General features: G+C 35.7%; 1 protein-coding gene across 3 annotated transcripts in view; it reads left to right on the plus strand.

The window, feature by feature from the left end:
• The first annotated feature begins 2,754 nt into the window (after nt 1-2,754).
• LOC143359186 (uncharacterized) overlaps nt 2,755-27,927 on the plus strand; it is a 65,969-nt gene continuing 40,796 nt past the window's right edge. The window contains exon 1 of one of the 3 annotated variants that reach the window (XM_076796942.1): nt 2,755-3,432. The gene's annotated coding sequence lies outside the window, so the exon portion shown is untranslated. The remainder of the gene's footprint in view (nt 3,433-27,927) is intronic. The other 2 variants (XM_076796943.1, XM_076796945.1) reach the window with 2 other exon arrangements.

The following is a 27,927-nucleotide window of genomic DNA, read 5'->3' on the forward strand; positions in this document are numbered from 1 at the left end:
TAGTGTTAAGCCGAACAGGCACACTCATCCGCAATACGTCGGAAGCGGTCCCGCGCCGTCGTCTTATATCGAATTAAAATTATACCCATCCACAGACGCAAATATAATACATCATACATTTCTTTAAAATTCATGAAAATAAAATTGAAGCATCTTTGATGAATTTGTCAACCGCAAAAATATATTAATGATAGCATAGTTAAACAACCTGCACATTAAAATGTAGATCAGGGCAAGTACATATATACAATTAAACACAAATTGTCTTAAATTCAAAAATGTATGAAGGAGGCGAAGGAAGTTGAAGTAGAAATCAATTTTACTTCAATCATAAAGTTGCTAATCCAGCTGCTAAGAGATTTTACTCCGCTGAGTTCTGGGGAAAACTGAAAGGTAATATTTATCGAGAAGACTTCATAATGCCGAAGAGTGTGAGAGAAATCACGGATCGCAAATAAACTTGTTAAAATTTCGTCGGTGCAGTGTATGCTATAGTATAATCTTGTAATAACTGTATTGCTATTTTAGGATATTATATCGAGCGAAATATTTTGCTATCTCTTTCAATTTTAGTATAATATTAGAACACAATATTGAAAAATATGAAATCATATACCACAAAATGTAAGAAATGACCTCAAGCTCTTCCAGTGTAAAAATGCTACAAATTGGAAATATTTTTTTTAGATAATTCCGCCACTCCGCGCAGACGAGTATTTTATTCAACTAAAAACTCAAATTTAAATTTAACAGGAGTTAATTTGAAAACCAAATTTAAATTTAACTGGAGTTAATTTGAAAACCAAATTTAAATTTAACAGAAATTAACTTTAAAACCGAATTTAAATTTAACAGACATCAACTTTAAAATCAAATTTAAATTTAACAAAAATTAAATTTCAAATAAACTCAAAAAACATGATTTTTTTATTAGTATTTCCCACTTCAAAATGTATGTTTTTGAAACACGAATACAATTAAATCCAATAGTTTATCATTTCTGAATAATTAAATAGGGACGTAAATATATTCTGATTTTTGTCAAATAATTTACTGAAATTGATGTTTAAATCCATTAAAACGTGTATGAATTCGTAAATTTTATCTTCCTGTGTTTCCTCAGCACTTTGTTTATTGTCTATGTCAACCTATTCAAGTAACATGACATGTTAGTTTGTTTGCTATCATAGTACGATACGAGGGATTGATACATATTGGTATTAATCCCCCAACTTACCAGATCGAGATAACACGAGCATAGTTTACTTTACGTTACCATGATCCACGCGTCTGCACCAAGGGCAAAATTTCTTTCTTTTATTCAGACTTATCGACTCATTTGATACTTCTTTATTGATAAGGGCGATGTAGTCGTAAAAAATTCATGTATAAATCGTCTAACAATGATTAAACAAGTTTCACTCGTACCTAATTTTCCATGGTTTGGTTTTGGAATAGCAGCACCGAAATAAATTGCGATTTTATTAAATAATTATTGAGATATCCAATAATACAGTATCAATACAAAAGTTTCTCCGCCTCTATCGCAAAATGAGAATAACAAACTTTTATTTGAAAAAATAGTTGATCTTTAAATAACCTGGAAACCGTGCAAGAAATAAAGAGTAAATAGCGTAATTGCCTTTTTTGTGGTTGAAAATGTCAAACTTTTTTATTTAACATTTTTCCCGAAAATACGTTGTTTTCGAGATATTTCGATTTAAGTTTTTACATGAAAAGTAGAATGGGCGGATTATGGGCGGACGCGTCAGCTCAGTCGTGTTCAATACCACGCGTACGCGACGGGCTTTCAAATTTGATTCTCCCAGATATCAAGCTTTAGACAAACGAATTTTATTGTACACTTTCAATTTATCTGTTCAGATAAATTTATTTGCTTTTTGGTAACCATTGAATAGAATACAGTGTATAAACATGCGAAACCTTTGTACACACAATAGATTTTGAATGGAAAATACAAAAGAAACATACAGGGTGTTCCAGTATCGATGGTACAGCCGTGGAGCGTAACTCTCCATATAACCCATATGACCCCTCGTATAATGTCTTCATGACAAAATATACAGTGAATTCGCGATATATGTCGCCGAGGTCTAGATGATAAATGTCACGCAATTGTCTCCACTACCGCGGGGTACACCCCGTGAAGGGCCAAGGAGCTCGAGAGAGAGAGAGAGAGAGAGAGAGAGAGAAAGTGTATTTGCCGCTGTGGCTTTGACTAATAAAATATAGGACGAATGGTCCTTTTCTACGTTCGGCGCAGATCAAAGAATTCTGGAGAATAAACGACATCAAGACCCGTGTTGCTGACACATATCGCGAATTAACTGTACTTGGTAACATGTGATTAAAAGTTGTAAATATAGTAATGACGATACGGTTAAAGAATTGTGAATCGGGTATAGAAAAACGAGTCGAGGAATCGACGCAATAATGTATTAACGAATAACGAGAAAAGAGTTAATGAATTATCGAACTAATCGGCGATTCGAAGAATTGAGGGTTCGACTAATTGACAAATTAGCTAATTGACGAATCGGCAAACAGCCGAATGAACGAATAATGTAAATAATATAGAAATCAAAATACATTCGAATGATTGGGGGGTGGGGGGTGACATTGGCATTTCAAAGAAAAGAGACAAAAGGAGAATGGAGAAAGCAGCAGGGGACCGAAAGGTTCCGACGACGTTAAAGCGTCGGGTCGCGTCGTTTGTTTACAAAAGGCTCGGTCTGGTAAGATTCCTGTTGTCGCAGTTGGCGCGCCTGCCTAATAGGCGAAGGTACTCGGGTGCGCGCGGTCGGCTGCGCGTCGTCCAGAGGCGCGCGTGTGTCCGCCTCCTGTCAGAGCTGTCCGTCCGTATCGCCGCAGGACGAGTTGTCTCCGTAGAAAAGCCGCTTATGGTGGTAGTGGTAGCTCGGCCAGTCTCTCGAGGGACCATTTTTGTTTTTCGTTGTTCGTTCGATGGTTTTCGCGCACAATCGATACTCGAACCGTGCGTAGCCCCGATTCGACACGGTGCACACGTGCACGCGAACGCATCGCTCGGGGTACACGTGTCTGTCGTCGTTGACAGGTGCATCGTCGCAGTGTTGTTTTCTTTCGTTTTATTTTTTCGTCCGGATTTCAAACGTCACCGTTCCTGCTAGTCGACTCTCCCCCCTCCCCACTCCTCGTTGAATCAACCCGTCGGTGACTACGCGCGAAACAACAATTTATTTGGTGAACGAGAAATAACGCTCCGTGTCCCGGTGACCGTGCGAGAATCGATGCGACCACGATATCCCGACTATCGTACACTGTGCCCGCTGACGTCCCTGCGTGATACGTCAACTGGATAACCGTTGCATCCACGGGATACCCTGTGCTCCTGGTTCACGGCACGTTGCACCTGCTCTTCTATCCCGACTGGTAAGTTACCCGCTTTTCTACTTTTCTTAGCTATTCGCGTTTTACACGGCACCAGGTCGCGTCGCGTAGACTCGTACCGTTTATTACACTGGTGTCCACGGCACTGTTTGACGGTAGGCCGCATTTACTCCATTATTCACATAATATATTTGAATAGAGATCGTTTTAATAATGAACTTGAAAAATGATGAAAATTGTCTGTTTAACGATCAGACTCGTGATAATAAATTCGAACAGAATTTACTGAACGTGTACGTAATTAATTTCCATTAATTCCGAATAAAATTCGATTTTGTTATAAATTTTGATATTTAGCCATTAGAGAGTACGATAGGCATGCAATAAATATAAATTTTATCCTCTTTCCGAAAGGTTTCAAACGACGAAGATTATTGTTGGAGGTAATATTAATCACAGGGCAAGGGGTTAGTAATGAAGTTGAAAAATTATGAAAATTGTTTGTTTGGTGGTATATAATTCGTCGCGTAGGCTCGGGCCGTTTTTTGCTCTAGTGTCCACGGTACAGTTTGACCGTAGACCTTGTTTATTTATTATTTAAATGGTGTATTTGGAAAGAGGTTGTTTTGATAATGAATTTGAAAAATTATGAAAAAAGTTTGTTTAATGGTATATTATTCGTCGCGTAGGTTCGGGCCGTTTTTTGCTCTACTGTCCACGGTACAGTTTGACCGTAGGCCTTGTTTATTTATTATTTAAATGGTGTATTTGGAAAGAGGTTGTTTTGATAATGAATTTGAAAAATTATGAAAAAAGTTTGTTTAATGGTATATTATTCGTCGCGTAGGTTCGGGCCGTTTTTTGCTCTACTGTCCACGGTACAGTTTGACCGTAGGCCTTGTTTATCTATTATTTAAATGGTGTATTTGGAAAGAGATTGTTTTGATAACGAATTTGAAGAATTATGAAAAAAGTTTGTTTAATGGTATATTATTCGTCGCGTAGGCTTGGGCCATTTATTGCTCTGGTGTACTGTTTATTGCTAGGCCTCAGTTTAGCCCTTATTCAATGAACATGTTTGCGGAAAGTTCTGTTTAATAATGAATTTGAAAACAGATCATTTTAATAATATATTACTTTACCTGGAGAAGTGTGTTTATGGTTCTGGAGCGTCCGTATGGTATTAGGTCGTTCCGTGGCTCGTGCTGTTTATTACTTTATTATCTAGAGTCGTAATCGGAACCAAGCGTGACTATTATTCAAGTAATATTTATTCAAGTACTTTTGTGTTTTTGTTTATTTTACTTGAGAAATGATTATCTAGTTAACGTAATATTTTATTTTGATAGACGTTGTCCGTAAATAATTGTGCACTAGTTTCATTGCGTATGGATCATTTCAATATTTACTTATCAAATGAAATAATTATTGTATTTTATTTTGTATTTGGTAGTCGAATCAATTTTTACTTAACTCTAAGTCACTTTTACTTTCGTAAAAATGGCAATCGGAACATTTGAATCTTGCGACAGCAGTCTGGGTCAATTTTGACCCAGAGTATCAGAATTGTCATTCAATCACTCAGTTTCTGGAGAATTAGTTAATTATATTCATGTTTCTGATTGGCGTCGTTACTTTCACGTATCATTGCTATCTAGGATTAAATAGTTTTTCAAATACTGATGAAATTTTATTTTTGAATATTGTCTAAATATCTTTCTTCTTTTTAATTTATGTTTTTCATTAATTAAAATATTATTAGTACTTCCATACGACGAGATTCTTTCTGTTTTTATTGTTGAGATGTTCTGAAGTGGATACCGGTCCGTTTTAATTTCTATCTATGCAAAATAATTTTGATCTAAAAAAAAAATTAAATTAAACGTACACATGAAGAGGTTGCTTTATGAATGCAGTTCGTGAACGCTTTCACCAATTATGTTATAATAATAGACCGCTCGTGCGAATGCCTAGGATTTCGCACATGATTGCAGAAAATTTTATTTACAATCTCGCAATCTCTAAGCCCTCAGCCCTCGAACTAAAAAGCTCCGAAACTCGGCTTTCCAACCACCAAAATACAGAACTTTTTAATTTGAGTGTTTATACCTCCCTGCTGAAACCCAAAAGTTTCAGAATTGAAATAGTTCTGCAATGTTTGCTTCTTAACGTTCAACACTCGTAGCTTTTTAGCTTGATCACTTTGGCTTTGGGCTCCGCGAGCTTTCGAACGAAATTTCCTAGGATTTAACTTTTTAACTCGCAAGGATCAGAGCACTTCAGTTTAAGCACTTACGTCTGGGGGATCAAACAATGGAAGACCTACAATTAGACATTAGTTTGAGCATATAAGTACTATGACTGAGATTACGAAAGCTCTGCAATTTAACTTGCTAATTTCCGAAACTCAGAGCTTTTTACTTTCACTGCAGACACAACTCGAGCTAAACAAATTTGCATCTTGATTTCAGAAATTCATAGCTTTATAGGTTGGGGTCATGAGCACTATAACTCAAACGAAGAAAGCTTTGAAATTCAGCATCTTAAATTTCGAAATTCAGAGCTTCTTAATTTTTATAATTACGGGTCATTATAATATTATAATGTTATAAAATCTGGTATTAATACTAGCAACTGTATAATACTGAGGTAGTAAAATAAATAGAACAGATGTATAACACATTAATATTAATATTTTGGAAGATGATTAGAAAACGTGTCAATCCGTAATTTCATTTGAACATATTATGTAGTATTAACTCTTAGTTAGTGTGGTGACATTTCGGTCACGTAACAAATATGACCCAGACGCGACAGCACTTTAATTAACGCTCAGGATTTGAAACAGAATTAGTATTTGCCCGTAACACGTGAGGCTGTCTTATGCCGACAAAGTATAGAAAAGCGAAATTTATGAAACGGCCTAACCATACAAAAATTCCACAATTGAAACTGTTGCGGGTCATCAAAGACCCACGACGGGTGAATATTGAAATTTTTATATAATTCGTAATATTAATACAAAACAAGCTCCAATAGAAAATGTTACATTCTAATATTTCCACGAATGTAATTGTAAAATATTCTAACTACAGGGTGGCCCAAAAGTGACTATATCACTTTAAAGTGGAGTAACTTTTTTATTTTTTAAAAATTCACATTTATTCTTTTAGAAAGAAATTCGAATTTTGAATGAGCTTCTCGGCCGCCTTGTATTATAGGCCCTGTGTGCAACATCTTCTGAAATTATTATTTAAAATAAAATTATCCCACTTCTTCTACATACAGCTCAGTCATTAGAAAGACTATTAATAGCTTTCCAGTGGGTAAAGTGTTAATATTAATACTACCGTCGTACGAACAATGGAAATTTGATTATCTCACGGTCATATGGACTCAAACACAAAATGAGCTACGAGATGTTTAAGTCATTTGCACAGCGGAGCATGAGAGACTACTACATAGCCTTTCTAAAAATAATGATACCAGCATTAAGGTGCTATTCCTGTATACGTCGCTATTGTCTCTAGGAAGATCTTGTTATCGAAAATCGACCAGACTGCTTGATCGTACAGAGAATAGTAAACGACTCGGTTCTTTCCATGCTTTCGAGTCTATTTTTCCCGTACAATGGAATACTTCGGGGAATCGTATTACATCAGTCTGCCAAATGGGTGTTTGTACAGGGTTCTAAATGTCTCGGAAAATAACGTCATCAATACTATCGAATTTTTAATTGCAACTCTTTATTTTATCTTAGAAATTTATTTTAAAATTCTAATAAACAGAAACTATTCCTACATATACAAATAACCCTCGAATAACACGTTTAAAATTTGTACCTACCCCCGGATAACATGGGGGGTAGGTGCTTTCATTACACAATTTTTAATACCTCCTCCTCAACAATTTTAAGAAGAATTTTCCGGAAAAACTTGAAGAATTCTAAGCATAGCACGGTTTTGAATAACACCGAGCCAATTAACCGTGTTATTCGAGGGATGCCTGGATCGCAAAAAACCACTCTTATAATTCTTAAAAGATGTTATACAATTCGACTATGTTAAAAAATATTAACGTAGATATCTCGAGATAAATGATTAAAACCGTACGGTTATAAGGCCGACTTGTTTTTTTATATTCTGAAAGAATCTGGAAAAAAGCATATCATTATATTTAAAAATAGTGCCGATGACCTTGAAATGTCGGAAAAGAATAATTTTGCAAGAATATAACATTGCTGTTGCATCTGTTAATTAAAGTAGTACAATTTCATCCTTGGGATTTTTTTCATGAAATCGTTAACACTTTATAAAAACAACACGAATATGTCTATCCAAATTTTTAGCCATTTGTTAGGAATCAATAATTTCAATAATCCTAAATTAAAAATATAAAAAAGTATAAATATATAAAAAATATAAAAAAGTAAATGGTTCACTATGAATCAATCAGCGCTTAACCTTAAAAAAATACTTTAACCTTGAACAAATGTTAAGAAACTGGTTTACTAGTTTTTTTTTTCTTCATAAAACCAATGAACATGCCAATACTTATGGACGGAGGTGTACTTACGTGTCTCCATATAATGAGTCCGATCAATATCAAGATTCTTAAACGATGGATTGCTTAACTACTTCCGTGGGGCGAAAGTAGTCCAGGCATAAATCCAATCGAACACTCGAGGATCGCAGGTACCAATAGAAAACTTGAGCAATTGACCGCCGAGACGGTGGTCGTACTACTTGAAAGCCTAATCTACTTTCAATATCCAGACCTCGTGATTATGATCACCCTTTTAGTAGAGAATGTTCGATCGAAATCGCCGTTACGATGTTGAGCGAATTATTTGGGCGTGCTCGAGAAATAAATAGTGGTATTGCATGCACTGGATATTTCACCTAACCTGAACATGTTATACAGGGTGATCCGTATCTTGTACAACCGAAAGGTTCTACATAAGGAATAAGTCGAAAATGTGGAATAAAATTTATTCCTATGAGGCATTGTTATCGGGGAAGTCGAGTTTGAAAATTCGACGAACACGCGTGCTATTTAATAGAATTCGTTTCATGCGTCTGGTCATGACCTACCGATTCTACTTACGAATACACGCGACTTTATGGATTTTCAAAGTCGTTTTTCTCGGAAACAATGTCTCATATGAAAAAATTTTATTGTACATTTTCAACTTATTTTTTTATGTAGAATCACTTCTGTTACCAATCATACTGTAGATCATAAATAAACTGTGGGTCTTCTTGCAGAATAAAAGATTTCTGTCTGTTGCAAGAAGTAGGAATCATTTAGAAATTTCTTTCGTTTTTTCGTAATTATAAAAAATCATTTGAGAATTAGTCATTTTTCCCATGGTCACAGAGATCTAAGAGTCATCAGAGGTCACAGAGTCATCGATATTTTCTAAAAATAAAATTAGCCAGGTAAGAATTTATTTAATATTACATCAATAATATAATCAACTAGACCATAGATTTTTCTCAGTTTTACATTGAATTCGATTGTTTCAATAATAATAATAACAACAGTGAAGTGAAATTGTATTTTGATTTAAAAGAAGTGAATGACATTCCTATTACGACAAGGGGATAATGATTTTAATAACAATATATCATAATTATTAACAATACAATTGTGCACTAAAATTTTTTACGCTTTTTCTGTTTTAAACTTCATCTGTTCATTTTTACAGCAAATGCATAAAATCCGTAGTTCAACAGCATGCAAAATCGTGTTCGTTCAAAACGCAGGTCCGTGCGATAAATATTAAACACACGTTAACAAACTAATGCATAGGAGTGCACGTCGAGAACCATGCGTGAAACCGTGTTGCACGAAGAGGTTAGTTTTTGTTTTTTTTTTTTTTCGTAGTTCCAGTTTAATAATTTTCACGCCTCCATATTTTCAGCTAAGCGAGGCTGAAAAATGCGAAATAAAATCGGTTCGTGGCGTTGGTCTCGTTTCGAAAAAAATAGAGGTTGAATTTCAGCCAACTACAAGCGCCGTTGAATGGAACTTGGCTAACGTGTCTGTTCATTATACACCGTTTCCATTCATCGTATGCGAACTCAATGCATTCTGGCGAAATTTTCAACGCCTGTTTTTTTTTTTCGTGAAAATAGAGGGCCGCACAGAAGATTTTATTCATTTATACGCTCTCGACTTTGTCTTCCTGCACACAACATCGCTCTTCGACTTCTGCCGCTGTACAGGGTGTTCCGATAATCTGGAAACAAAATGTTTCAAATAAAAATGAATCAGTTACGAATATAAATTACAATATTTAATTTATTACTATTACTCCCGCAATTTGTTTCGGTGAATTTATACTATTAAATCGATTATTTTGCATGCTGTAGACGTAATAAGTGATCTCAAAAATTTGTTTAATATTTTTTTTCTCTTGTTCTTTGTTCAAATTTATTTAATATTTTTTTCTGTTGTTCTTTCACTTTTTTCGAATTTACCTGAGACGACCCTGTAGTTTCGGTGGCTCGAGCCTGATCTCATCGAAAGTGACGGAGTAACACACTGTTGCGCGAGTTTTCGGTGGTTTACCCCGGCAGTCAATAACTGGCGGGGTTGACTAACCGACCGAGTTGCATTCCGTGAGCAATCGGGTCGTAGTTCGAAGCCTGAGTCACGGGTTACGCGAGCAGAAATAAAATTGTGGAATCTCATTATGCTAATAGAGCGCCGAAACAGTTGTGATCGGTGAATTAATATGCGTTGAGCTACGCGATAGGATCGGCACTTCCTTAGACCGAGCTACCCTCTGCACGCACCCCAACTATTGTGGAAAGTTTTCAGCCCCGCATTTATTGGAAGCTTTATACACGTTCGCCGAAATACACGTTCTCCTGCGAGACATGCAAGACATTACGAAAATGTACGGTCGGGAAACTGTTCGGAAAAACCCCATCGCGTGAATTGTATTTTCATGTAAATGTTTTATTTTGTTCCCCACTGCGGAAGTACAGTACTATCTTACGTACATTTACCAGTTTCCTCCTCCACTATTTTCTATTTTAGATTTCCGTTTTATTCTTCGATATCTTTTTTTTTTTAATTAAAAGTGTCCATGAATTTTTCAACGGAGGTCAGCGGCGTTTGCATTAATAATAGAGAGAGAGAGGGAAAAAAAGCTGACATGAAAAAGAGGAAACTGCAAACTGTACTTTTATTGTTACAGTGGTAATTCGCTTTGCGGCGACGCTAATGTATGCTCACTTTTCACGTGATAATTTTAATTCATCAAGAGCCTTTCTCCCTTAAGAGGTAACCTTTATAAGTCACGCTTAGTCGAAAGTTCAGCTCCGCTATGGGAGATAACAAAGGGTGGGGCAAAATTAACTACCCTATTGGAAGCAACTGTCTTTTTTCTTTTCTGTCGCGTTAACTCTCATTCTTTTTTCTTTTCATCTGTCCAGTGGAACAGCGCGAAATTAAGGGGGTATTCTGGGTTCCAGCTTGAAGAAAAATCGATTCCTTGTAACTGTATATTGCCCTCAACCTTGTTCCCTTTTGTTATGTACCATGTATTTTTCATATTACTTTTTCTAAGCTTAACCGCAGTAAAAAACTAATAATTTTTTCCTCCTCTAGTACGTTATTTAATCTGAATGTCATATCAATGTTTCCTACGGTCGAAAAGCTATGGAAAAATGTCACTAAATTTTTCAATTCAAACCACTGTGCGCCGGAACGAAAATAGAAACGCTCGTTTTTCCTTGTTTCGTGCGTTAGCGTCGTCCATACTTCTTCTTTACGGACCTCGATGGAGCATGGTGCAAGTGGGGGCGTTCATCTTCGTTTGAGCAGCTAACCGTTCCCCGCTGTTACATAGTATATTATTCCCTGAAGAGCAGGATGTCTGTGCGAATATTTTGATTCGTGTCAAGATCGGACTCTTTGAGCGTACTCAAATCATCTCGACTATTATACAGGGTGGATAACGTATGTTTGCAAGCGTAATACCCACACGAACCTAATCCCGACCAACCTTCGCGCCGCAACCTTCGTGGTAAAAACGCTGAAAATAGCGCATCTTTACACACGCAGAACTTTTGAACTACTGATCTCCTAGGTTTGAAACTAGGATTTTGGGCGTTTTCTCGCCAAAGTCTACAGGACTACATAAAGAAAAGTTAAAAATTTCTGGTTTCCTGAAGTAAAGTTTAGCCCATAGTTGGATTTCTGTCGTCATTCTCCGTAAAAAAAGTATTGAGTATTGATATTGTATTGAGTATTGAGATACAATGGTAAAGAAATCATTAGTTATCGAGATATTTTAATAATTTAATTATTGAAGGAGATGATTTTCTTCAACAAAAATAGTTTCTTAACATATATCGATAACTAATAACTTTGTTATCGTTGTACCAAACACTCTTTTACATGGAATGACGAGGATATCTATTTTAAAATATATGCGTTTCCATTTAAAGAAATAATGCAATTGTTGAATGCACATGTACCATTGAACGTCTAAAAAATATGGTCCCACGAATGTAGTACGCTAGTTTAAACCATTCTTATTCAACAATCCCAGGCCACGAGAATCAAAAGAAAAAAAAATAATTTTATTTGTGCAGAAAGGAAAACTGCTTCAGGAGAAAGTAATCGTGCTTCATATGTATGTCAAAATGAATTTTGTTCGCGTTCGTTCGTGAATTTATATTTATGTTAAGAGATCTCATTGAAGTTAATGTGGATCTCAGTTATGTTTACTTATTCCGAGGAGGTGCACGGAAGTTTACGCTTACAGTTCCCATGTTATCATAATTCTAGCATGAGAAATTCAAGATAGCACGCGTGTGTTATCTTTTTACCTAGGCAGCGTAGAGTCGTGTCTTGCTGCTCGTGCTATATCCGAAGATATGCTCGCCATGCATACTTTCGTATTAACAGTTGCTGTTAGAACATCTGTGATGTTCCCAAAGTTTCGCTTGTCCCCAAAGTTTCATCATTTTTTTAATTTCCGGTTTCGGGAACATGCCTTGTAGATCTGAATGGACATGGAAACGTGGATGCCATCTTTGAGAAATTCTTACGCTAATCTTTAATTTTGCTTTAACTCTTTGATTACACCGAAACAGAAGAACACGTACAAATGTTCTTTGTTTCAATTTTTCATTGGGAAACCTTATTTTCAAGATAAAACTGCGTTTTAACACTAAACCTACCACGGTCAAAATGACCGGTTCTCTATTTCAAAATTATTGAAATTATAAAAATGTAGTCATTGGAAATTGCTGAATTGACTTCTTTATTTAAGCACATATTATAATAAAACTCGTACAAAGTTTAAATAAATTCAATCTTCTCCCTTCTATGAGATGTTTCACTTTTATATGTTTTGTGCTTGGTAGGTTTAGTGTTAACCATGAGCTTATGCGTCAATCCACGGAATGCACAATGGCCATCTGGTGCATTCTTTATGTGATCCGAGAGAATTTCTCCACGATGAATTTCCAAATCGTTGGATTGGACGTAACGGACAGGTATCATGGTCGGCCCCGTTCATCCGACCTAACTCCACTCGATTTCTTTTTGCAGGGAAAAATGGGAGATTATGTTTATCCCGAGCAACCAACCACACCAGAGAACATGCGAGAGAATATAGTTACTGTGCGTCTATTTCGTCGGAAACGGCTGGAAAGGGTTTCGATCGATTCTAAATCTTGTGAAACATTTAAATACGTACATTTATCGAAAGTCGATTTATACTCAAATTTAATTAGTGAATTAATCAATTAATATTAACAAATACTTAATAAAATGATAAAAAGAAAGCACACATTCATTATATGTTCTTATAACTATATAATTGATAATATAAAATTTCTCAATTTTTTGAAATTATTTTTGCAGGTACTTCTTGTAAATCTATCCATTACTCCTAATGCAGCAGCTGTTCATAATAAATGTCAAAGTTTGTATTTAACGTTTCAACATGAACGTGGCAGCTTCATAGTTAGGAATATATGAGAGCACCGGGCTCGGTCGCAATGTGTTCACAGAATAATGGATGAAAGTGTTTATTTCAATATCGTGAAATAGAATTCGAACCACAGAGTGAAGAAATTAATATGCATATAAATAATGTTAACTCTAACCTATCCCCCATTTTCGCAACGTAGTTTGACCTATGGCGTCTCTAATTGACACAATGGTGAAGAAACCAATACACTGGAAAGGACAATTAAATTGTAAATTCTTTGTCTGAAGATGCAAAACTGAGATACGATGGAATAAGATTAAAATAAATGCATAATTTCTAAATAATAAAGCGATGTGAAGAGGCCAAATACATTCACAACGGCCGACTCAAGAACAATATAAAACCGAATGGGTACCCTCGTCCATAATACGTCGAAAGCCGTTCCCGAGCCATCGTCTTATATCGAAAGAAAAATTGTAATGAGTATTCAAAACGTAGAATTTCACTTTGAGCTTTTTATTCTGTTTTCAGAATACTGCATTCGATTGCAGAATTATCTGAGGCAAGTAAAATGGAATAACTACTAAAATAATAAAATTTCAATTCTCTTATGTTCGAAAAGCTATGATGTGAAAAGCTAAAATGTGGAAAATTGTAGGAGACAATGGTTTCACATTAAAATGGAAAAGCTGTGTTTTAATCAGCAAAAGTCAGTTTTCAGATTACTGTGCGACGTTGAGAAGTCGTTGATCATCGCGTAAAAGTAGAAGATACGTACGCGTTATATTGCAAAGTCCTTGGCACAATGGCTTTAGTGTTTGACGACTTCACGTGTCAAATTAACCTTGCGCGAATATTTAAGTTCTGTACGATTTCTATAGTGAACTGTATTTAAAGAAGTGTGTACTACTATACTACTATGTACTAGTTACTGCTTCGGTGAGCTGCTTCGATCTTCTTGGACAATGACAACGTTTCTTTTTTTCGTGCACAATCGCGACAATTTTTCTAAAACTTTAATTGTTTCTGTTGCAACTCTATATTTAATTGTTTACATTATTTCTATAATTATTAACATGTTCGATATTTCAATATTTACATTTCTCTGACGATTATGATTTTTTATTTTATGTAGAGAAAATCAAATTAATTTTAGGCAAACAATATTTATCGTCAAATTATAATGTTCAGAGGATTTATGGCTTTCTTCAAATTATAGCGACTACTCCAAACAAATTTGATCGTATTCTGTCAGCCCTAAGGCTGCAAATACTTATGCAATTTCTCACTTTTATAGTTAGCATTGTTCACACTAAAAGTGAGGAAAAATGACTTTTATCGACATTTTTTTATTCATTTCTTTTATAAAGACATTATTTTCAGTGATTATTCATTGAACAGTTATAACAAATTATTTTTTAAAATTATTTCTACGTTGCAATACGTTTATCTCTTTACGCCATATACCTAATCATTATGAACATGAACACGGAGTGTATTGACAACTAGCATAATTTCCGCTTGAACATTATTTATTACTATAAAACTTGAACTAGTATTATTAAGTCTGAAGTCAGATGATCATGCCAATTTGCGTGCGTGCGATGCCGTGGATTTCGTGTCATAAATGGGAATATAATTTCTCGTAGTGTCTCCGGGGAAGCAAGATTAGGGTGGATATATATCATCCTCGCCACTCGTATAAAATTACTTGTGAAATTCAACATATGTGGGTATAATTATCACGTTGAATATGCTGAGACAATTAATTTGTACTCTGTTTTTGCGAGCAAGTTTGTTGTTATCGTGTCTCTTGTCGCGTTATTCCGCAAGAAAATTGCGTTGATACTGTAATTGTTATGAATGAAAATAATTTTTATAATTTCTCCTCGTGCAGCTATACAAAGTGAACAACGTAATTTGGATGACCGTGGATATATCATTTGTTTATTTGGAAAAATGTTATGACAACACATTGCTTGGTTCGAAGAGAAAAATATTCAAAAGTTCACATACTAATTTATGGTCTTTTTTATTTCGCTATTTATTTGTAAACATTATTTCCATCGCATTCTGTACGTTTATTCCGCTTGACATGTTTTGCCAATTTACACAAATGAGAAATAGTTTTTTTCAAATGACCTTCTCGTGACCTTCAGTAAAAATCACCAATGGCCTTAAAAATTCGATAAATTCGTCGTTTTGAATGAAATAGAATTTCCGGTGACCATTAGTACGTGTCATTAAAGACAATTGATACAATCGAATTGATCAAATCATGTTGTTCACCTTGTATACGTAAAGGTCGCCGCAAAATGGGGTGCGCGTCGTTCGAAGAAGTAGGTTAGGTTAACAGGCCCGATAAGTTGAATAGATAAACATGACTAATTGAAAACTCGAGTGATCGTCAAGGCTACGAACATTGTCCGTTTGTTTAAAGTGATTCACGTGAATCTGTGATTAGAATATTGTCTTCGTAACAAAATCGTACGTTGTTTAGACAGTTGGCCGACTGGAACGGATTTGGATTCATTCGGTATAGTAATGAATAATGCGGACTGCGGTTGTTCATGCGTTCTAGAACAGGTTGGTCATTATGTCCCCGACAAATGTAACCGTTCGAGTGCCACGGAGCTTTTGCAAAACTCCGGTCAAACGTTGCCAAACGATACTATCGTGATTCATTGGTTTCGCAACGAAGCGCTTCTCTAATTAATTGCTCTGAATTAGCTGTAAAGCTTATGATGCCACAAATTTCGACTTAGTATAACTTGTTTAAATTGTAACAATAAAGGTTTAACAAAATCCAATCGTGGAAAAAGGGTCAATTTAAAGGGTCAATATTAATGATAAAATATAATTAAACGATGATTAATAAAATATTAAATTAATAAGTAAATCACTTAAAGAACATGGACATGTTTAGGAATTGTAATGTGAAGTTTCCAAAATTTTACAATGCATTTGAGCACGATTTAGTAATGTCATATACCAATATTTATTGAATATTATATTTAAGGGTGCTTCGGTTAAGTGGCATTAAACTGATTTGTTGATTTGGAAGCTGCAGGTACGTTGTAGTTGTTGCATTTACAAGGTTGGAATTATTCTGATAATATTGTTTTAATAAAAAATTCGGTCTTAAGCTAAATAGAATATATTTTAGAATATAATATAATATAACAGAATGTAATGAATAAGCCAAATAGAATATATTTTTTTGGCAAAACGACTGCCTTTTGCTGTCTAATAGATTCTACAAAATTTTTAGCTTTGAATCTCAAACACTTTAGCATTTATTTAAACACAGGAAGCTGCTGGAAACTTATACATCACATGGTATATTATAATGTGTACCTGTCATATAATATTGTTGAATTTTTGTACAACTTTTAATACACTGACATTGACATGGCAAATAATTTGAAATGTTTGATATTGAACATAATTCTGTCTTTGATACCGATTCCTCGGAAATTTCTTTTCAAACACTGCAAATTGCATTCATGCATATTTACAGCGTAGTAACGACTATAACGAGCTATTGCGAATTCATAATGACGTTACGTGAGTACCCTTCTCAAAGAAAGTCATTGTGCGTGTGGTTACCTAGTTACACTACTAGTTATTGGTGGCCACATAATTTTTTATAATGAGTTAAGCATTCTGCGTGACAATTGCGTTACGTAATTAATTTGATCGTTCAAATATCGCTCGATAAATAATAAACGATAAATAATTATTAACACAATTTACGGTTCAAAGTTTATGGACATTTTTTCAACAAAAAGTTTTAAACAAAATGTTTTCATGGAACTCCTGAGAGTAACATTTCTTTCGTATAACTTCGAGCAGAATGTTTTATAAACGTAAAAGGTGACTGTTTATTTCGATACCTAAGTTTTATTTGCACCTTATTGCTCACCTTTAGTGTTCAGAGTTGTTACACATTTTTCAAATTTTTGTCATGGGCCCAAAGAGAAAAGTTGTAAACTTTTACTTTTTTTTTCGTAATTCTAAACGCAATTTTTCCAAAATTTTCATTACACATCATCTACCAAACTAATTCTTCTAGCTTGGTAGAAAAGTTGAAATCGATTGGTCCATTCATAAAAAAGTTAATCCGGTTTAAAGTGTGCGCCATCAATTATGCGACTGACTGTAGATTAATTGTAAGTGATGGAGTGCATGAACGGTACTATTAGTCACTTAAGATTTGTTGAAAATTTTTAAAGTGGGTGAGAACGTTTATTCGCAAACAAACAGAAAGGGGGTGTACTTTGATTCGCTATATTTAGGAACTTATAGCTAATAGATTATATAGATCCTACGTGTCAATATAATTCGAAAAAAAGGAATAACGTTTTTTCGTTTGACGCCTCGTTTTCGAGAAATTCCGGCCTATGCCGAAGTCAATTCTGACCCACGCCGATATGTCACTACAGTTTTCCTCCGATATAAGACGATGACTGAGGACCGGCTTTCGTCGTATTTCGGATGAAGAAGAAGAAGGAGAGAGGATAGCGATTTTCTTATTTCGAAATGAAAAGCGTCGTCTTATATCGGAAAAAGTTATCCCCACCGCTGTGGGTCACGAATGACTCATGGCATACGGAGGGTTAGCATATGCAGGAAGTAGAATGGGTCGGTCATGATCAGACGCGTCGAACGATTCCTATCGAGTAGTACGCGTATTCGCTGCATTTTCAAACTCGATTTTCTCGGAAACGAAGCTTCGGATGACAAAATTTTATTCTATATTTTTTTCTTATCTCCTCATAAGGAATCGCCTCGTGCCCGCTTGTACATTTTATTCGGTCGCAGCCTGTACAAATCATGTTAAAGAGTGTCTCTTCGGCTATATCTGCACATTATTTGAAATTGTATCTCCTTTCTTTTCGCTCATTAAAATGTTCAAAAATCAGAATTTGCGGAAGTTACGACGAGTTTTGCGTACTAACATTTATCGGAGTTTACATAAAGTAGTTAATGAACATTTACTGTAAAATGCTAACGTTTAGTTTATATGGTCATTCAATAATGCATTTCGTAGGTAAATTGACGTGAAAAAATTATGTTTGTCGAAGAAAATTTAAATTAAAGGTAAGCACGATTATTTTTGTCTAAATAAATTTGATCTGTTAATTTGCAGATTTTTGCAGTGTTTTATAAAAGACAAATGCAAAGATGCACGGCAATGTTTTGTGCTTGATATTCCAAGACTCGATACACAGTAAACATACCAGTCTCGTACAAGAAAGTAGATCGAGCATCGCATAATCTCTAAACGTCTACGTGTAATCTCTGGAACAAGGCGCTGCATACAATCCCATGATCAAACGAGCTTATCTGTACTCGCAGTTCCGTCGTTATTATGTACACTAAGCGCCTTGTTCGAAAATGATTACATTGCATCCTATGTTTACATCAGTACATTAAGAAATTTTCGAAATAATAATTTTTTCATAATCTTCAGTGTCACAAAATTAATTTTTCGATTAAAATAGGTATTCTTACAATAGACTCCTTATAAAATTAAGAGAAAAGTCAACTGTATTTGACGAACAGTTTTTTAGATGAACATTCGCTAACACAGTCTGTTTAATTGAAAATAAGCAAATATGAACGAATATTCAAAGTATATGTTTTATCAACAATTTCGAAAGCAGTGGTCAGCATTATGATTTATATAAATTTTATTGTCACTAGCTAGTTTATTATATATTCACAAATAATTTCCTGTGTTGTACATTATTGTTCAAACAGTTGTATTTGTTGCGGGATAATTATTTACTGCAATATTATTCTATAGCTATCTATATTATTCTATATAATATTCAATAGCCATAATTAATGGTATCTGATTGTAAATTTTAGCAACATTCGTTGTAACATACCTAAGTGAATTTCACTAACATCAAACACGAGTGAGTGGCAAAACTGTACATTGACGCGAGCAGAAGGGAAAATAATTATACAAATTAGAACTCTAACTCATAAACATGCAAATCGTTTGCAATGTCACAGTAATATTTCGAATGATTTCTTTTCTAAATTTTTAGGGATGCAAAATCGCTTCGTTACTTTTGCCACGCCCTGTATATCGATTCAGACAACCTTAACTCAGAAGCCCACGAAATTACGGAATGGTTCAAGGCAAAGAATATTAAACATATCATTAATCAAACCCTCTCATACCAAAACGGAACAGTTGTGAATCGAAAAATCTGTAAATTATAAATATCGAAAATTATTCAACTTCAACCTGCTCGGGTAATTTGCCGATCGGATGCTAGTAGACGGAGCCATTTGTTGTCAATTTAATTAGCGGAAATCGGACTGTTTAACAAACCCGTCGTCCACACCAGAACAAATAGAAGCGCATAATCGATCCTCTCGAAGCCGTAATAATGCATCCTCTTATTTTCTCCTTTCACCCTGTATATCCAATGAAAGTGCATTATGAAATGGATTTATTTTTATCCTCTCACTTTGTTCGCCTTCTCCCTGCTCACATTGATACGGGCATCGCGTTAATATTCCCTGCACATTCATAAAAGGACGAGGCGAAATGAATGACAACGATGCGAGATCATCCCGTTCTAAGTATTACGCGATTAGCATGCGAATACAGCTTATAATTCGCTCATGCTCCACGACGTATATATGTATATCGTGCAATTAGTTTTCCGAGCAATTACTTGCTTATTGGAAGCCGGACGAAGCTCGTTCTGTCACGCAACCTCCTAAGTCGATAATCAATGGCATCCTGAATCTTAAACGTCAATTTTTGATGACTGATTTCCGAACGTCACGATTGATGACGCGAGAGAAACAAGACGCGAGAGAGACCCACACCGATATTTCATTAATACGGTTTTACTCCGATATAAAACGATGGGTCGGGACCGGCTTTCGCCGTATTTCGGATGAGGCTACTTACGCGACTTGACTTTGTTCTCGAGTGCCTAATTCATTTCCGCTACTATTGAAAGTAAGAAGAACTGACTAAATAGGATGCACATGGTTTCAATGCTTAAGTGATGCAATGGATGATGCTTAAATAGAAATAAAATAAAATATTCGAATTAAAATGTACGCTCAATTAACAGTGTTTGTGCCTTACAATTATAAGTACTGTTTTATAAAAGTTTGCTAATTGCATCGACCAAATTAATAAAATTCCATGAAAAAAGTTACTTTATCATATGTTCTCTTTGCACCAAATTATGGTCAGCATGTAAATTGTTTAAATACTGTTACGAATGCTAATAATTCTGAGAGAAGTGGGACTTTTTGAACATGATACGTCACTGATCCTGCTGACCTGATTTGCGGTACTGGCGGCATAGTATCGCCATAGTTACGGAAATTGTTTAATTGTTAATTATTTGAAATCGAAGCTGCTAGCGGACACGCGTCACTCTTGATTTTCATCGCATTTGTGGTATGTAGAATCGTCGGTTGATTTCTGCTTACCGCGTAGATCATTCTATAAAGGCTCTAAAGTTTCACGTATTTTTCATTCCATCGGCATTCTAATTTTTGTAATGTTTCAAATTACTCGTTTCTGTCTTAAACGCATAAAATCATACATGTTTGTGAAACAAATTTATGACCCAACATATCAGAAATACACGAGAGATATAAAAATAGGTATACAAAGCAAAAATTTATCTTTTTTTTTCTCAGAATAAAGTATTTCTTCAGATCTGCGTCAGGACACTAAACCTGCTAATTGCGTAACAAAATGCTCGAAATGATAAAGGTTAAGTATGAATTCGTATAAAACTCAGTTCCGTGCGCCTCGTGCAGTATGCAAGATCATAGTCGTCAGGGAAACGTAGCGTACGTGTTAAAGAGCTCTCGCAGTAGTTAGCTCGAGGCAACACGCTGGCGAGGGAACAACACTGACAACGCGAGAACAAAGACGTCTTCCGTTAGACGAACTTGTCAGTGTCAGTACGTCCCGCACGCAATGCCTAGTCTACACTTCATCTAATCGAGCGTCGGTGGTTTTTCGTGTAACTATGACTGGAGACGAGAGCCGGCTCAATAATTCGTGCAATTTCGTGTGTAGAGGCGTCGCTATGTCTTGACTTCTTGACTTATTTTATTTTTCAACAGCTACTTCAGTTTATTTCGTACGATTTCCTGGAGGAACGGACACTTTGTGTTTATTGCAAACGCACAAGTGGATCCAGTTGTTTCTCGAAAAATTTCCCATGTCTAACCTGTCATAGTTCCGCAAAAAATTGTCGTACGACCATGAATTACGACTCGTTTGAAAGCTGGAAGTCTCTAGTTTCATAACCCATCGCTCATTTCATTCTAAGATTTTTTTCATAACGTAGCGGGCGTACAAATTGGTGACGTGTATTTTCTCGTAAATATTGCACACACAAGTGTATGTGGAAAATTTGAAAAATTTTTTTCGTGACTGAAACCACCTTGGGTTTGAGGATAGAAGTTTCCTCCTCACAATGACACCTTAAAAATTGATGCACGACTTTTTTTAGTCGTTTTATCGAGCTTTGAACGAGAGGTGTGCCGCCAACTTTGTAGTAGCATAAGTTACACCATGAGGGAACTTGTTCCTCATTTTTGTTCCATGAAACAGTGAAAAAAGTTAACAATCTGAAACACAGAATAAAATATTTTATTTACAAACTATTAATACAAACCATTATTTTCAGGAAGAATATTCAAAATCAAAGAAATAAAATATTTCGAGATGAAAACCAAATATTTGTAATATTCTTGAAATAAAATACTATTTTGAAACACTATAGGATGTCCCAAAAAAATCTATACACAGTTTGCATCTTGATCTTGAATTATTTCCAATTAATTACACCCTGAAGAGAAAGAAAAATCAGAAACTTATGATCCGTTAAACAGTGTATATATTTTTTGGGGACACCCTGTATTTTAAAAACTTATCGCATTGAATTAAATATTTTATTTTCAAAGTTGTACGCATCCTTAAATAAAATAGGATTGATTTATTATTTGGTATTTAAAATATTATTTCATCCAGCTCTGACCAAATATCGCTTACTATAAGAAATCTCAATTATGATAATACATCAGGAGAACAATACGCGATACATCTCGGCAGGTGGCGTCTCTATTTTTGTCAACTTATGACGCTATCGATTTACCTCTATGTATAATGTCACAACATTTACCTTGTTAATGTGTCACTGACCATGAGGTACTTTTACCTGCGCGTTTGAAATTCTTTCGTACTTCCACGAAGAAATTCTCTTAAAACGATTTAATTCACGCAACGCGGGTACAGTTAATTAATGTAACGGTTACATACGCGCGAGCCAGATCAATATTTTTATTTTAGATTGTTTTTGCAGTGCACATTGCTCGGATTATATTAGTAACATATTTATAGACGGGACGATAATAAAGTTTCAGACTTGAAATCCTTTTGCGAAAGACATTCGTGGCCTAGAGACTGCATTTCGCGCTAGATGCATCTGGTAATTAGTCTCATTGTTAGAGCTGCGAGCTAATGACAAAGACGCTGCCGCACGTCTTCATTTTTTTCAATTTAGTTCTGATAGAAATTCTGACCCATAAAAATGTTCGGAGTTTGGACACAACAGGATTGTTTAAGTAATTTGTTGTTGGTAATCGAAGCGAAAAATAATCGTACAAAAATATTATAGTGAAACTATTGTCATATATACAGTGAAAATATTATTTTTATGTTTACAATTTATTTATATAGAGCCTTGGATTTTTATTTATAAAAAGTATATATCAACAAGGTAAACCCTTTGGTATTCGACCCTTCACCCACACCTCCCCATTCCTGATCACCTGTTTTGACTTAACAAAGTCGAAAGGGCTCAGAGCCCTTAAGGGCTTAGTTCTGTTTCTAAGTCTGTTTTCGTGTGTAATTTTTGAATTCGATTTCCAACAACCATATTTTTATTTTCTATTTCTATTTATAAGTTTTCAGGATGAAAATATAAAATTCTTTTATCGTGGGATGTTCTTGAGGTATTCTAGTAAAGCTTTTGATGCATTTTTTTTATTTTCCATACTTTTATAGGATCTCAGGCATTTGTACAATTCTTTTCTTCTCTTCTTTTCTCTCTCTATTTCAATAAACATATTTGTGTTTTTGAAAATTTCGATTTCTAGTGTTACGTATTAAAATACAAAATATTTTAAGATATCATTTTTTCTCCTGATTCCTGTACATTGAATTTTATTTATAATTAGAAGAGAGAGGGAAAATAGCTCAGCTAGAAAATATAAAATAAAATTTGAATTATGGATCAGGTTATATTCTGTCCTCTTCCGTTTTTCTAAAATTTTAAAGAGTTCTAAATTTTGATAGAAAATTTTCGAAAAATATCTAGACATTGTTGCGATTGATTGAATGAAAATTTCCTGAAACATATCCATCCATATTTGACGAAGAAACATTTTCTGACATTTGAAATCTGACGAATGGATATTTTTAAAATTTTGTTGCGGAATAATGTTGATGAATAACATTTTTCTGACAACTGTTGAGATTGAACAAATGAAATTTTGTTTAAAAGTGAAGGTTTGACCGATGGAAATTTTGGAAAGCTTGCCAAGGTTTGACGAATGGGAATTTAAATAAAAATCAATATTCCTCTGTGCCCGAGGCCTTCGTCGAAAATAAAACCACTCTGCTCACAAATGCAACCTTTGGAACGTCACACGGGTCAAAATTCCCCGGTTCTGCAATCGAAATGATAAATGGTCCGAATAGAAGTTTCCCCTTTAATATTAGAGATACTGACCGTACCATCGATCCAACGATTAGAGTTGGTCTTGTGTACTCTCAATTACTATCCCTCGAAGAGTTAAATAAAGCCTGGTTACGTGGCATGCGTTACGAGGTCATATTCACTGCCTTTTTACACTTAACACGTTACAGTGTTCAACATAGAATGTACAGAGAGTGGTCAAATTATTATGAACACTTCGAAACTGCAACGGATTTGGAGTTTGCTAACAAGTGGAATTAATAGTGTACACCATACTTCGTTTATTACAGAACATATTGTCATGTTTTCTATAGCATACGACCATGATTTCATAGTATTTGTGAGTGAAAAAACTGCTGCTGTAAAGAGGTAACTCCACTTCCGGGTGATTCCAGTGAACCAGTAAAAGATAATTAAAAATAATGTTTCAAGTGTGCTATAAATTTATGGTCAATTAACCCTTAGCATTCGAATGGTGTCTGTAAGACGCCGTAAATTTGTTTGTATTTAATAAGTTACTAAACATTTCAGTATTGTACGAGTAAATTGCATCATTTTTGTATGTACAACATGAAAAAAAATATATAGAAGGGAAATATTCTTGGTCGGAAGAAATGTTTCGTTTTGGAGTTAAAGTAGCTTCGAGTGCAAAGGGTTAATATTCGTGTTAATAAATGTCGAAAAAAATCAATTTAGAACACAATAATTAACAATTTTTTGTAGCAACGTTTCTAACGTTCGTAAGACGATGCTCAAATGTTGCCAAACTTTGGTTGGATCAGTGTAATATTATTATATGTAAATGTCTCGTTAATTAACCAACTATAATAATTGTTGGCCCAACATTGGATATTCGTTGGCAATTGTAAATTTTTTCGTCGTAGGCCCTACGTCCCAACTAACTCCCACCTGTTGGATACGGTTGGCCAACCATAAATGCTACCAGGATTAGATATGTTTCTAAAACGCATCTCCATATCTATTATCACGCCGCTTATTTTTCGGGGCCTCCATCGGAGGGGCAGATCAATAACCGACTCCGTGTGTATACGGGCACCGAGGCCGGGCTACGCACGGTCACGCATAACGCAATCCACTCAGTATGAAACGACACGCGATGTCTCGAAAACTTCGTCAGTTCGGCAAAAGGAATTTGCTCGCTGTTTCGAGCGTCGGACACCATGAGGTGTCGCAACAAAAATTTCGGGAGGAAGTCCCAACAATCTAGGGCTGGGCCAGTGTTACCAGATGAGGGGAGGGAGCACGAATTGAGGGGAAAATGTTACCCTTCCCCTCTGCCAGTACCGGAGTATGCACGACAGAGACGAAACGCGTCACGTGACCAGGCCGTGGCGGAAGCGTGGGGGAATAGCGTCGGAGAAGGGGAAGGTAGAGTGGGGAGACAAGTCTTAATCTGGCGACTCTGGGCTGGGCACGTTTGCCTCTACCGAAGCACAATTGTCCCCGTCATAGCGTTCGCTGGTCCCCACTATAGCGCTCACTAGTCCCCTTCCAATAGGCCCCGTTACCATGGAGACTGCTTCGACTGTCGTGAGTAGCTACGAAGGTGGGGCGACGAAGACACGTGACACCAACGAACGCGAGGAAGCTGCGCGCTGCATGAGAGAGATGTTGGTGGGGGAAGCAAGCGTTTGAGGGGCCCCAACCTCGCCTAGGTCTGATCTAAAGAAACCTCCAAGAACGCGGTGTATCACGGATACACTACGCTAGATTTGCTCTTTAGATCTAGTTTAGTCCTAGAATTCGCACAAATTTAGTTAGACACTCGACCCACGCGCCCTTTTGAAAGCCACAAAAATCATCAGAACTGAAAGAAGCAACAATTTGAGTACAAAACGCCGCCATTTAGACAGTTCTTTTCTTTGTATAAGTTCGAACAGAAATTTTTTTTAAAACGGAAGGTACCCGTTTATTTCGAGCCCTGCGAAGAAGGGAGAGAGCGTGTAAAGATCCTATCGTGGAGTGATATTCATGGTTGTTTAACGCCTTCGACGATTGAAAAAAGGAAGGGGAAAATAGTATCACGTGCAATGATAAGGTCACTGTCGGGCTATGAGACACGAATGGCTCGCATGGCTATACCGCGCGATCCGCTCTTATACAATTTCGCTGAACTAGACCCGGTGACCGAGACACGTTGCCTATCGATCTATTTCGCACGCAGGTAATGTGTGCGGGAAGCAAACACTTTGGTCTATGCGTCTACACGGTTAACCGGAGATATATCATCGGAAAAACTATGTCTATGTCTATAAGCTGGTCTGCTATGGGAGGGCTCAGTCGATTACTGTCACAGCGCTTAGATATACTGTGTCAGCTGAAGGATTCTTGGCATCGGTGCTGCACTGTTTACACAAAATATCCGGTTCATCAATTTATTTGGCACAGTGTGTCACTGTAACAAAAATCAATTTTTTTTATCTTACGAAACACATTTTACATTTAATAATTCTACGTATTTTACGTTTTTATATTTTTTGAAAACTTTAGGTAGGATAAAATTGAGATTAACCCCTTCCAATTTTCTTCACCGTTGCAATAATTACAGCAGTATTTGTCGTTAAGGATTACTTCAAAGAAAAAGACAATCGTGATTCGAGTACTATTGAGCAACTTGTTATAGGAGTAAATGTGATAAAGAAATCGTAAATAGGTCACTTTGATCCGGATGGTTGTCCAGTGTTAAATATTATTATAAATGCACGAACGATTCGCTCAAGTTTTGTCCGTCTTATGCACCCACGCATACGTAATAACATGCTCGAGGAAGTTTTAGTTGAGTTGTGACTCCCCTTTGGTCATTGAATCTATGCGAACGCATGCTAACGTTCAAGAGCTGTAGTTTAGTCAGTGGTTATCGTTCGATGATAATGGCGACAAAATGTTCATACAAAAGAAAGAAGCTTGTACTTTAACACTATAATTGAATACATTGAACAAAAGTTTCATTCAATTGTGTTGATCTCTCATACATAAGAAATTAACAATTGAGAATTTATTAAAAACTTTTCCAATTACAGAAATGTTTTCATTCGTAAACCAAAAAGTTAAGTGATATAATGTAATAACTGCTTTTAGAAATTATCATTTCAATAAAAAGTTTCCAAACTCATTTTAGATAAACAATAAAACCTATGAATACGTTTCTAAAAATCTGTTTACTTATAAGTTTGACAGACTAGTCCAATGATAAAACTTTTTTGCCTCTAGTGACTTTTTTATCTAATTTTTACTAACATATTCGTGACATTTTTCTGATTGAAATAAAATCGAACACAATTTGGATCCCATTAACTTGCGTTGAGATTTGAATTTCGCGCTTTGCGAATGCCGGGTAAAGTACGTCGCGATCGATACACGATCGATTCCCACTCCTTCCTGCGTTCCGTCGCTGCCAACCATTGTCGCCAGACAAGGGTAGGAAGCATGATTTGAGGGAAAAAAGTTAATCTCCCTCTGCCAATAGCGGAGTATGCTTGACAGAGACGAAACGCCTCACGTGACCGGACCGCGTGGTAAATGTTTTAAGGTTATTCAAATTTAGACTCCATTTCTACATAATTAGGATAAGGGACCTAATTGCTGGGGGGTACTGTGTCTATATTAATTATACTTATTTTTAAAGTATAATGAACCTTAAAAAAGAGATATATTGTTAACTGATTTTAATGAAACAAATTTAATATGCTTTAAAAATATGTATAATTAATGTAGGTACAGTAATTTGTACCCCCACAGTAATTGGGTCCCTTAGCCTACCTGTTTTGAATGACAGGGTGGATTAAT

This window comes from Halictus rubicundus, chromosome 11, assembly GCF_050948215.1.
Source record: "Halictus rubicundus isolate RS-2024b chromosome 11, iyHalRubi1_principal, whole genome shotgun sequence".
Lineage (NCBI taxonomy): Eukaryota > Metazoa > Arthropoda > Insecta > Hymenoptera > Halictidae > Halictus > Halictus rubicundus.